Raw genomic sequence first — 13950 nt, 5'->3', positions numbered from 1 at the left:
CGATTACGAAACAACGAATGGGCACAGTAGTCATCATTATAGATGAGATCAGATCTAGTTGGCAGTGTTGGCACACTGGTAATAGCTCTGTTGTTTGTCAATCGAGTGTATTAATCATATGGTGCGAAGCTAATTATACAATGAGAATAACAATTTATAGTATTTTAAAAAGTATTACAAAAACGTCACATATTTTATCACGTATAAAAAAAGAAGAACAGTTTTATTACAATTTTTATGAAAGATGCTTCTTTGTTTCGCGTTCAACGCGATATCGTTGAACGCGTATTAATTTAAAATTTATTGTAAACTGTTTATAAAAAGTGCGATAATAATCTATTAGAAAAGTATAAAAGGTTTATAATTTTACATTAATTACAGAATCAACGATTAAAGAAATTTCAAAAAAAGGTTCGTACTTTCTCTGCAGCCAACAATAATGTTCTTCAATATTTTTACGTAACTTAATTTGAATATTTTCGATGAATAAATTCCTTTTGATAGTTTCACCAATTTATACAGATCGATTTGCCTCATTTGGAAGCAACACGACCTTTTTTTCTCTCCGCGGTTTTACGCAGCGCTTGCTACGTGATGCTTGTAAAACGACGAGGATGATAATCGATAGATGAATAAAACAATATGATAAATATCGGGCGTTCGATCGTTCGTCTCAGACGAACGAGTCTGCTCCAGATTCCGTTCAAGAAGCTTCAGCCTATAAATACTTTTACTTCACGCGCCGTATCGCGGTCTCGTTCTGTTAAATCGCGCGTGTAAAAAAAAAACACCTGTGTGATACTCTTCTTCAATCAAAATGATAATTTCCGCGAAGGACCGAACGATAAAGTTTCACCTCGAACGAAACTTTCCGGCGGCCATGTCGTAAAATATTCGCTATATTGCGTTGTTTTCAACGGTTACCGGTCCTCGTCGATTTTATTGGTTCCTAATTTATGTCGATATAAAAATAGTGTACTATTTAAAACGATTCAAATCAATGTGATAATCAAATTCACGCACAAAATCTGTTAAATAGCTGCGTGTTTTTGATACTCTGATCTTTAGAGTTGTAGAAATAAATTAGATCTCGGATTTCTTGCCATCTTTCGCAATAATGTATAGATATTTCAGGTGCGTTGACATAGTCATAACAAAAAGATAGAATTACCGATTGATTTTATCTATTATTCTGTGAAAGACTGAAAATGATGTAGTGTATTATAATAAGGATGCACCGTCGTCCATCATGGATCATCGCGCAATTTTCCAACCAAAATAGGACTGAGTATAGCATTCGATCATAGATCATTTGGGTCGTAAAGCATCGATCACACCGATTTGCAGAGGCGGCACGACCCGAGTCTTGCATTTCCCCTAACGCTCGTAATGGTTCAATTACGACGCGATTGCATTAGCTGTGCAACAGCGCACATTTGTGGCCTCGTATGCCCTTACGAGGAATGCGTAATCAGCGCGAATCGCCACATCTATGCCGTGAATTATTGACTATTAATCAAATGCGAATTATTGCGGAAAAAGGAAAAATCAGTATAATAACTCTATCGAACAAACTGAAGCGTAATTTGCATGTACCTCGCAAACAAGTGTGCCGTGTGTACGTACTAGCTACGGGAAGTACATTGTGCTATTGAAACATTTACCTGATGTACTATTTAACTGTATTATTTAACCGTGTTGTCGAGTCATGTTCCGTGATAACGGTAAAATTTGCATTTTATGATTGCCATAGTATTCATTATACATTCCCCCTATAAATTTGAAGGTTTTCCTAAAACTAATTCACGATTTGTTACAGAAAAAGATATACACTTAAACAAACTACATAACATATTTAATTAAATAAAGTAAACGTTACTTTCGTATTTAATAATACCGTTACTTATTATATTTAGTTATGCGTGTAATGTACATTACAAGTGTGAAAATAGATTTATAAACTTGTAGTTATAAAGTTTTAACTTTGTTCGCTGCGCCTAGACATTTTGCGAACATTCGTAGACTTTATTACATCTTTTTCGCTACGTGTATTCCTGACGGCCAATAATAAATTTAATAGCCGGCCTTTTCCTCACGTAAACCAAACCATTCGAAGTGGCTCCAATCAACGTTCGTAATATCCGCGATGGAATCACGCGTGTATTGTAAGAGGAAAATCGCGCAGTATTCAAACAGCTCTAATTATGTAAAGTAGATGCTTAAACTAGATTTACAAGGGGATACCGCGGACCTTACGGCAAAATTGCGCGAACACGGAATTAATGCTTTCGAACAATACGACGAACCGATCGCGTTTGCGTTTATCGATCTATTCGATCGCGCGCGCGCGTCTGCCAAAATATTTAAATCAAAATATCTAATATTAAATTTATATTTAAGGTAATCCACGCTGTTAATTGAAATCATTTTGCTTTATTTCAAAAGAAACTTCATGTCACTATAAGTCTTCGAAGTTTAGAAATAATTTTTCCTTTCTTCATTGATGCAAAGTTACTTTTAACGGAACGAAACTACGTGTAGCGTGTATCTTATCAAGAACATTCTTATTACATAAATATCTTTTCTTAAGTACGAGTGTAGAGAATTCATTACGGCTGTGGCTAACGAGAGAAACATTCTGAGAAACACAATGTCGGGCGACATCGATTCATCACTCAAGCGCTGACGAAAATAACCGGTAGAGGTGAGCGCCATTAGGCGATACGAATTGCGACAATTTCGAATATCATGTTGATGCATCACGCCATTCCATCATTGAGAATGGACACGCCGTCGACGGCGTTGTCGCTGGCCGTCGCACCTCTCTCCCTATCCTACCGCGCGTATTTTCCGCGCGAGAGCGACGGGCAAGGCAGAGAGGAAGATAGACAGAGAAGGTGTATCAGCTGCGTGCTGTACTAATCTCTCGTTCCATGTTTTCTGGCCTAGGGATCACCGATCGAGCGGAGCAACGGGTGTCCGAGGAAAAATGGTTACCGGCATACCCTAGTCCAGGTCAAGATGGAACCTCTCCTCACCGAGAGAGAAAGAGAGCAAGAGATGGCGAGCAAAACGCAAGATTGCAAGAGGATCGAGAAAGAGAAAGAGAGGGGGAGAGAATGAGAGAGACGGAGAGAGAGCGAGCAAGACGAAGAAACAAAATACGTTCTCTTGGCACTGCGGCAAGGCGGATGCTGTAGGGACGTGAGATTCTTGGCAACCGGGCGGAGTTGCCTGCTAACTCCGTACCACCATAAGGATCGCGGTCGTTGGATGTTTATATTCGTGATAGTGCCTCTCTCTGTCCCCAAATAACCGGCCGAATGGCGACCAATTCTCGTGCCGGTACGACATATTGGGCGCCTCCGAATAGCGACTCCAAATAGCGGGCACCCGCGCGCGGCACCGCTCGTTGAGAGAAAGAAATATGGTCGCGATGCGGCGGCGAAGGCGCGGTTTGTACCTCGCCTGGGTATGATCGGTGCTGGTACAGGCTAATATCTCTGGGACGCCCAGAGAGTTGCCGCGGCGCGCCTTAATCGCTAGAGTGGTAGAGATTTTACGGCCGCGTTTCTGTCCGGTTCGCCACCCGATGTCGCGGAAAATGCGGGCTGCGAAGTGAGTATAAGTTAGCGTGCCGGTTCTCTTCTTCTTCTACTCTTCTTCTCTCTTTTTCTTTTTCTTTTCCTCTCTACGCGAGCAAGAATTTATCGCGCGATCTCCGCAGGACTAGCCTCTAACGTTTAACCATCATCCCTCCCGCAATCATCTCGTAGGACCATTCCCATAAAGATTCGTTAAAGCTAACTAGGGCTTAACCGACCTCCCGCCTCTTTTCAGTTCTGTCTCTGAAAAGAGTCGACGAGTTGGTTAAAGTCCGTTAGCTTTAACTAATATTTATGGAAATGACGCTTTTACGAAAGTATTCGATTTCTTTTTCATGTAGAATATTACAGAAGACTGATGCGCTGCAGAAAGTAGCATAAAAGCTACAGTACAAGTCGGTCAAGAATGTGCCTCTTGCAATTACAAAATTATAGAACATTAACAAACAGTCTGTATAATCAAATGCATGTGCATGAAAATTTATTTGATGAATATAAGTAGTAGAAGAATCTCAGCTCTAATTTCCTTAAGTTTCTCCCAAAATTTCTAGCAGAATATAACTGTTTCTCTATTTTGTAGCTTCGTAGCTTCAAGTAAAATCATTTTCACTGTCCTGTGTTTTGCTTTATGTTTTGAATTGCATAGATATAGAGAGTGGAATATGTGAAATGGCAATGAAAATTATATACTTGAGATTAAAATTACTCGAGGAAGATCCACGAGATTGGAAACGTAGGTCGACTCGGCTATACCTGATCCAAGTTATTTCTAATTAACTTTTCTCTTACCTCAAAATTAAAATCTAACAAAGTAGGATAAGTAGATAGGTATACTCTAGACTTCTAGAATGCGAAAATTACCTTTAGCCGAGGTAGAGTAGAGGTAGAAAGAATTGATGACGGAGAATCCAATTATACTCGCGGTGGCGCATTCTGCAGTATATCAATTTAGCAATTGATAAACACCGCTGACTCGAGCAGAGAAACGCGTATCATGAAAATGAGAGAACGGCCGATCTACTGTCAGGTGCAACACCTACTTTTAGCATCACAATGAACTCGCAGAAAATTACAGAAATTATTCATCCCCGGCATTCCAGAGCCGGCGTGCTTGTATGGCGCGTAAGTGAAAGCGATGCGTGGCGATTTCTCGGAGTAACATTAATTTCTTGACAAGCTAATAATTCCGGCGGGCCCCGTACCGCCGCTGTGGCGTTTCTGGCTTGTATTTTCACTGTAAAAGATCGGCGGAAACAACGAGCCTGTTTATCTCGCGAAATAGTTGACGCTGCTTTCGGCAGCGCGATAAATCCTTCCGTCGCGGTCAGATACACACGTCACGTGCTATAAATACTTAAAGGTGCATTTGCGCACAGACGATCGGTTGATGGCGGTTGATTCAAAGCCTCTTTGTGCGCGGGTCCTACGCTGGAAGTTATAATTTTATTAGCCAAACGCCTGGCATATCGCGAGAAAGGTAAGGTATACCTGTCTATCTGAAGGCGCGTGTTAAAAACGTTCGATTGCTGGCCAACGCGATCGAAATCTCTTATCTATCCGCCTTCGAACACAATTGTCTCGCACTAGCGGTAAAGAAAATGAATGAAAAGATGTCGCGCGATAAGTATATCAAAAAAATGATAGCACATGCACACAAATTTAAGGTGTAACATCGAGATGAAATTAATTAAGATCACCGAACAACGTGGTTCATTAAATCAAGTATACCAAGCGATTATACATCAAACATGATTTAAAATTCCATGTGCTGTCCGGCGATCTTAAATAAGGCAAACGTACATTTATCAACGGGGGCTTGAAGAAGAATTAAAAACGAGCAGGGCGGATGCCGCGGCAACGAAGCGTAAACGAGGCACGCGGTTCAGAGATTTGAGGGAGAGTCAGCAGGTGCGTGTGGGCGAATATGTCAAACGTCGAAAAGCGTTAGAGAATTTCGTCCGCGAGCTTGACGTTGCGTGTCGGCCTACGAGCCTCCGTAGATCCGAGAGAGGCTCGCGCGCGGTCTTTCGAGTGCCGGAGCGCCGAGCTCGCGCTCGCGTGGATCCGTTCCAAAGTAAAGCTGACCAGCATTCATCACGTTTGGATTATTCGCCCGGCATTTCGTCTCTCGCCTCGTCTCCTTGCTAAATTTATGTGCCGGCGATCATTACGCCCGCTGCCCACTCTATCGGCTAATTCGTCGGGCTTGCGTGCCCGCCCCGACGACGGAAAGGACTCGCGATCAGCGCGATAATGTTGTTACATTATTGCTGTCATCAACACTCATTCTTGAAATTCTTGCTTTATTTTATCACAATGTAATAATATCAAACTTTTTTTGTATATTCTCGATTTCATATATATCATATTTTTTATTACAATTGAGCATATACGTGCATAATGTCCTTTGTCTTACGAATGATTGGAATGCATAAGTAACCGGTAAGTATCCGTAATATAAGCTGTCGTAGAATCCATCCATCCACGAGAAATATTTTTCACTGTTGGAACCACATATGCTAACCACTATTAAAATGTATCTATAACGGTCCGATATCGTAATCAGGATCCGTTCTTCCGCGTATGAAATGAATTCCGATCGATGGACTGTGAAAAATAAATCATCGCGATCGGACAGCGTTGGTTGCTGCAAGCAACCTTGGCGCAAGAGAACCCGGAGGCTGCGGTGCGTCTTCGGTTACCACGCTCAACCTCGAATGTTTGTTTATTCGTCTCTTTTGTTGCATATTAATTCTCACAAGAAGTGACTAGTTAACGCTATAGTTTATTATAATTTACTAAATTTAATATCAAGTTATCGTCCAAGATAATAAATTAAGCAGCAAAGTAGGAAGTTAGACGTTAATTAATTATTAATTACTCATTTCGCACCTTTAAGAAGTTCTGTAATAGTCGTTATAACGATAATTTAATGAATAAATCAAATCGAATGTTCGATAACGACGATAACCGTATCACGCGACTAAAACTCGATTCCGCTTTCTTGCGCGCAGTTCCAAACGATCGTAAGGTAAATATCACGTGCGAAAAACGTTTTATACTTGCCACCTTTATGTAATCATCCGTGCGGACGATTATGGCACGCATCTATCTGCTTGGTTAAGTCCAAATGTCGTAGTGTCTGACTGTATCGATCAAAGTTATGCGGGTGAGTTTGAAAAAATATGTAACTTTACGTTCTTATGTAACTCCGAGAAATGTTTACATAACGGTCTCGCCACAAGTTGGCGACACGTCACGATACCGCGACAGGAAATTAGTTTTAGTCCGTACTGCCTTCTCGTGAGATAATCTCTCCGCGGCTCCGCGCACTCGATTTTCAACTCTTACGTCAACCTCTGCTGCTATCTTACCGATATAGAGACCGCATTTTGCACTTTACGCATTGATAAGCATACATGGAACAACAGATCAGATAAAGATCTTATAAAGGTACTAATTCATACGTCACGTCTAAATATGATTATCTGAGATTCTAAACATCATTTCTCTCTTACCTAAAGATCACGCGTCTATTCGGACTATATAAGAATTGAATTTGACATTTAGCGCTAAATATAGGAATATAGAACGATACGTTATAAAATATTTGTTAAATTTATTGCTGCAATTTTGGATGTATTTTCGTATATAATCTTGTTTTTTCAATCTCTTCCGTAAAATTACCCAAAATTACGCAAGAAGACGTCAACTGATAAAATTTGATCGCACGATAAACGTGCCGGAAAGATCGTGTAACGACAAAATTGCCGATATGTCGGCCCCGTGGAATGTTAATAAGCCCGTGAGTAGCCTTCTTGGCAATACAATGTCCTCGACCACACATTCCGGATGTATCGTAAGTCGCCGTTACTAACCGCGAAACACGTGCGCGGGTGTAGCTTTCAGCAAACGACCGGAGCAAATAGCGGATGATTGTCGGTACAGAACATACACATTGCAGTGCACATCAAAAGTCCACTTTCTACATTGTTACATGACTCCTTAAGAAATTTAAGGTCGCTACGTGTGGAGAAAATTCAACCAGATGCTGTTTTTTTTTATAACTTAATTTTTAATATAATATATATTAATACCTTAAAATAAAATCAAAATAAGCGACCTTAAATTTCTTAAGGAATCTGTAACAAAGTAGTCATGTAACAATGTAGAAAGTAGACTTTTGATGTGCACTGCAATGTGTATGTTCTGTACCGACAATCATCCGCTATTTACTCCCGTCGTTTGCTGAAAGCTATACACCCGCACATGTTTCGCGGTTAGTAACGGCGACTTACGATACATCCGGAATATGTGGTCGAGGACATTGTATTGCCAAAAAGGCTACTCGCGGGCTTATTAACATTAACATTTAGTTTTGGGAATAAAAATAAACAGCAAAAATATATATATATATATATTTTGCTGTTTATTTTTATCCCCAAAACTAAATTTGCGAAGAGCATTTCACATGTAAAGTATTATAATGTTCTTAATATTAAAAATAAACGACATTCTTGTATTAAATTGACTTGTGTATCTGTGATCGAGAAAAAGTACTCGATTTTTACAGTGCACCTGATACAATGGCAGATTCCTAGATAACAGTTCGATAAAAGATAAAACAGTTAGTAGCGACAAAACATCTGTGCGTTTCTTTCAACATGCATTATTCATGAATCATGTTGACTTAGTCCCTGAGTTTTTACAATCAACATAAAAATTAATATAAAATGTTTATGTTATATAAAATGTAGGAATAATATTATGTTAAATATAAATTTCGTGCGTTTGACTTTTAGTAAAACAGAAGGATGAATAAAACAGCTTCTAGAATTAGGAAAAAGGATGAAGCTGAAAGCTCTTTGGAATCTGCAGTTTAAAATACTCATCCCACTGGACGAAATAAAAACAAACGCAAATAAGGTATGACAGGAACGGCGCACTTCGCAAAGTAAACGTCAGGAAAGAATTCCATTCTTTCCAACGTGTCCTTCAGACGTTCCTTTAAACATCTTTCAGTCATCGTTCGCGATGTTTGGGTTACAAGTATTTTTGAAAATTCTTATACATATAGCATACAATATAATTCGGCTGTTAGAATATTGTTGACATATTTCACCGGAGCGTTGAAAACGGCGCATAGTTTATCGATTTCTTTTTGATTTGTTTTCAAGGTGGTAACAATGTGCCGGTATATTAATAAGTGAAAGTCTAATTTAACATCGTGGGATGTGGGATGAGAGACTCAAGTACCCGCTAAACCGCCCTTGATTCATTTCAAATGTCGCCGATAAAGAAGCATGATATCTTCAATCGCCTTGCCACCAGAACGACTTCAAAGTCGCGGAATCGAGCGCGTAAATCCGCATGCGTGATTCTGCAAGGTTAGTCTCAACATTGTCGCCGATTTGTGTACACGTGTTTCTCTAATATTAGAAAATGCTCCTGTACATGTCACAAAAGTGATCTAACTGATCTTTAATCCTGAGATCTGTACATAAATTCACCATTAACGTGCCCGTATAAACCAGAAGTCAGAAGTATGAGTGAGATTTTAGAGTAAAATATCATTGTGATTAAATGATCAGTGAAGCACACGTGTGAAACTACAATGTGAATTCTCAGTTTAATAAATATAATAATAAGAATATTATAACATAAAACGATACTTGAGATTATAAATAATTTCTGTGGAATTATAATATTATAAATTATAAGAATCGAGAACGTCGATAATATTGTAAGACTCAGAATTAAAGAAATAAAATAACAAAAAAAATTTTTTAATAATGGATTGTTTCTTTTTTAATAGTGAATCGAGTTTTCCTGCAAACATCTATTTAATAAAAAGAAAAAAAAAACATCTAGCAGAGCGTGGTTTCGATCCACGGACCTCTGGGTTATGGGCCCAGCACGCTTCCACTGCGCCACTCTGCTTGTTGCATGAACCTCTCCTAAGAATGGATTATAGTGAAACGCTCATAGAGACCTATTGAAAAAATGAGAACAAAAAATAATTTGCTTTCAAAACCTTAATTGTAGATGTCGTTATTGCATCAAATGTTGCAACTGCTAAAAAAAATTTAACTTTTTTCGATAAAATGAGTAGCGGGCAGCTAGTTGAAACTACCCTCGCTATTATGCACCCTTTGCAGGGCTGCATTCGACAAGCAGAGTGGCGCAGTGGAAGCGTGCTGGGCCCATAACCCAGAGGTCCGTGGATCGAAACCACGCTCTGCTAATTTTTTTTTTCTTTTTTTTTCTACTTATAGAAAAATTTCAAAAACTGATGAAGAACTGATAAACGCGAATAGCGAAATAAACGCAGTGACTAATAGAAGACTTGAGCTTAAGAAATGCAAAAGTCATACATCTGTTATCATACAGGCTTGTACGAATTATTTATTTTATGACATTTAGAGTAATGTATATGTTCACTTGACATGTAGATATTTCACGACGCGTAATACTACTGCGCCACTTAGCCGCGACTCTAATATTCGAAATTGAAAGAGAGCGATGCAATTAACTACGTCCTAAAGTCCCGTAACTCCGTTAGCGTTCGTACCACGTGTAGGTACACGCGCGTGTGCGACATCGAAGTACGAATGGCCAGTGGATGCCATTCTTTCGTCATTGTCGCTCCGAGGAGTCGAGACGACGAGAGTTCAGGAGTTCATCGGAGTTCACAGACATAAATTCGGTGGATATGTCGTGCTCGCGCCGCGGAGGTCCGATCGATGTCGTCCTTCCCACTTTCTTAGCACACCAATGTTGGTTAACTGTAAACTTAATTTTCACTGAATCCTCGCTTCTTCCCCTAGAACTAGAATTAGCGGTAGGCGAGGATGCAAAGTTACAATTAAAGTTAACCAACGTTGATGAAACCGGCTGTTGGACGCTCACGTAACTCTGGCATTTTCTGCTCACTTCGATTACCCACGTAAACGAATTTCTTGACTATACTTTCTCCCGTTAATTATCGATTAACCGGTTGCAATCTGGTTAAGTAATAAATGGTAAATCAATTTGACTTGATACCCGGACTCGGTTGATATTTTCCTGCACTTTATTCGCGCGTTCTACGAGATCGTCCAATTTTATAGTAAGAACCTGATTGCGCGCAGTTCTCGAGATGGTATCGATGCCCTTATATGCATATGTGGATGTATAGGCTATTTTTTGGTATGCGAAACGACACACGGTGTTGTCGCGCAACAGCGCGATGTCGCATAAATCATATACGTAAATAGAAATGAAAAGAGGCAAAATAGAGAGAAAGCGAATGGCCGGCGTCACGCGAGCGGACGCGTGCAATCATCGTCGTAACAATAGCGCCCGGCTTACAAGACGCGTGAATTCATGGCACTCGCTCGTCGCATCTAGTTTTCTAAGGCGGAATATCAACGCGATTGAACGCGTACGAGCGACAGTGGCTCGTAAAGGTGCGTTTTACACACGTGCGAGCGCGAAGCAGCGGACGTACGAACGTACGTATGTTATGTTCGCACGTGTTCGTGGCCGAGGAGGTTCGCGTTATTGCGAGGAACTTCGTTCGTCAATAATCTATCCACCCACGCGTTATTCAAGGCCTCGTCGATTACGACTGATTCGAATATTGAATCGAGAGGTGGTATTCAAGTGTTGAAACATTCGGTGAATAACAATGGTGGAACTGAATAATACGTATATACGTATCTATCATCATTATTTGTTATTATTTCATTACTATATTTATCGATAATTACGACTATCATCATTATTTGTTATTGGTTTCATTACTATTTATCGGTAATTACGATTAAACATTTCTACATCGTTGCGTCAGTTTTGTACGTCGTCTAAATTGATACTTTAAATCCTCGGGCTTTGAATTCCGCGATTTGCATTGGAAGTCTCTATAGCAATACGCTGCTATAAAGTCGGTCGAAGCTTAAAGCGTGCATCGGAGCACCGAGATCGGCGCTGGGCGATCGGAGCCGCTTTGCGGGTACAAATAAACATCTCGAGCGATCCAGGTGCGCTTCCCTTTTAAGATCTAGGATCTGAAACTAGCTCCTAACATACACGCCAGCCATCGTGGCATGCGGTTGCCGCTACGGCACCACATCGTTAACACTATAACCGTGAAGCCCGTATCGTACCTTTACAAATTTTTAATCATTCTTCGCGCGCGCAATTATCTTCTTAAAAAAATAAACTGTTATTAAATTTATCTAAGAAGAAATTACATCAACTTGCAACTAAACATGCGCACATCTCAAAATATTGCAAGAAACATATAATAATGAATTGCAGCATAATCTTAATTAATCCCATAAAACAGTATCTTAAGTTTAATGGAAGGATTAATAAATATATTTATATATAATAAAAATTTTGTTCAAAATGATTAAATGTAGAGTTTATATATAAACTGTTTCCTAATAACATCATAACTCCAATTTGAAAATTATAGAGATTAATGTTATATAAATTCCCCAATTTCCTAATTTTCTTTCACTGCTATAACATTCGAAACATTTTGCTAAAGCTGAAACACTTTTTCACTGTTATTTCTCTCATCATGATATGTAAATTAATATAATCAATTATCGGAAAATATTTGCATCATAAAAATGTTGTATAAGACTGAAACTTTTTCGATTATACTATAATATACAATTTTAATTTCATAAACAGATATGTGCAAATCACTGCTGTAGATCGTTGCAAAATATCGAACGAGCATTTTCTTCGGACATAATAATCAATTATCAAAAAATGTTTAACCCGTAAAGGTGTTGATTGAAATATTGCGACAATTAGATACATACTCGATACAATCGAGCTTCGTGAACAGATCCTGAGCAGATCAGTGCTGTAGATCGCTGCGAAATGCCGAATGGGCATATAAAGCGTAACAAAGTAAGGCGGCTGCGGCCGCGGCCGCGGCGGGCCGGTGACTCCCCCGATGCAGTTCCTGGTGACGTCTGACTAAGCGTTCTATTTCGACTCGCACACTCTCGGAGGCCGCGTGACTAATCCACCGCGCGCATACATCAACGCAGGTGGAACTCATCCGAGAATGTCGCGTTTCGAGATTTGGATTAGTAGGCGAGAGGGGGAGCGCGCATGAGGCGTCATTACGGCATTGTGCTCGTAAACGCCGGTGCACGATCGTTACACCGCACAATACCCTCGTTTTTGCGCAATTTAAACCACCAGCTGGAGATCTCACCGCGCGTGATGGACGCAATGCGCAGTAAATGTTCCGCGAGAGACGCGCATAAAGACCGCGAGGACGCGCGGCAAAACAGCACGATGCGTCCGAGATACTTTTCGGCTGCACTTTCTTCACCGTCCGTGAATTACATCACGGGCTTTTTTAGTGAAAAGCGGTAAGGTCATCCGCTCTACCATGACTGTTCGCTTCGTGAATAAGCAGATTCCGCGACCGCTTGCCGAGAAGCGGAGAATGTGTTTACACTTTACAGTATATAGTATCGCTTTCGTCGGACAACGCGACAGGAATAGGAATACAAGCGATCTCAAACTTCCGTTTTGAGAGATCACTTTCGTTGACCTCTTCCCATCCGATTTAGCGAAACTTTTCGCGGTGGTCGTGCGAATTCGTCGCGTAAACGCGAAATCGGTAGAAAGTTCCAGTTTCGAAAACGCGACGCACGCGAATGGCGAACGCAAATCGCTATGCGGACTGCGTAGCGTCCGCCGTAGACCGGCACTCGTTACAGACCCTATTTTTCACGAAATCAAAATGCAAGGTGCGACGAACGTAGGTGCTTGGAATGCCAAATACATTATATTCGACACGTGTCGAACCGCGAACGAAACCTGCGACGATCCGACAAGCGTAATTCAACGATAAAAAAGAACGTGAAGACGAATATAATTCGGAAGACTAAAATAAATTCTATTTTTTTCATCGTGACTTGAAATATATTATTTTGCATCAATGTTTAATTCGAGGTTTAATTCCATTATTCCATTTCAGCGAACGATAATTTAGATACCATTGATTATCCATATTCAATTTAATCAATTTAACAATAGATTATATTACCAAGAGAAATAATATAATTCAGCACATTTTAATTTAATGCCATTAACACGCTGTTAACACATCAGACTATTTGTTTTTGACTACGTCAAAAAAAGTTCTTCAATCGCAATGATAAATAAAATATTTCAGCAACTAAATTCTCAAGTTAAAGAGAGAGAGAACATAATACTTCGAAATAATAACGAATGTAATGAAAAAGATCATGTTATCAGCACACTTATATAGGAAATAATAAATATGTTATATCTACTGTTAAATATTAAAGGATAAAATCTAAAC

General features: G+C 39.8%; 1 long non-coding RNA gene and 2 other non-coding genes across 3 annotated transcripts; 2 read left to right on the top strand and 1 right to left on the bottom strand.

Moving 5' to 3' along the window:
• Positions 1-6914: 6914 nt before the first annotated feature.
• On the top strand, positions 6915-9398 carry LOC139820420 (uncharacterized). The gene is made up of 3 exons (XR_011733957.1): positions 6915-7058; positions 8408-8531; positions 8783-9398. It is a non-coding gene; the product is annotated as an uncharacterized lncRNA (long non-coding RNA).
• A 75-nt stretch (positions 9399-9473) lies between these two features.
• Trnam-cau (transfer RNA methionine (anticodon CAU)) lies at positions 9474-9545 on the bottom strand. The gene has a single exon. It is a non-coding gene; the product is annotated as a tRNA-Met (tRNA).
• Positions 9546-9777: 232 nt separating this feature from the next.
• On the top strand, positions 9778-9849 carry Trnam-cau (transfer RNA methionine (anticodon CAU)). Its single transcript has one exon. It is a non-coding gene; the product is annotated as a tRNA-Met (tRNA).
• Positions 9850-13950: the final 4101 nt, after the last annotated feature.

The sequence above is a fragment of the Temnothorax longispinosus genome, chromosome 1, assembly GCF_030848805.1.
Source record: "Temnothorax longispinosus isolate EJ_2023e chromosome 1, Tlon_JGU_v1, whole genome shotgun sequence".
NCBI classification, from domain to species: Eukaryota; Metazoa; Arthropoda; class Insecta; order Hymenoptera; family Formicidae; genus Temnothorax; species Temnothorax longispinosus.
This window is presented reverse-complemented; position numbering and strand designations above follow the sequence as displayed.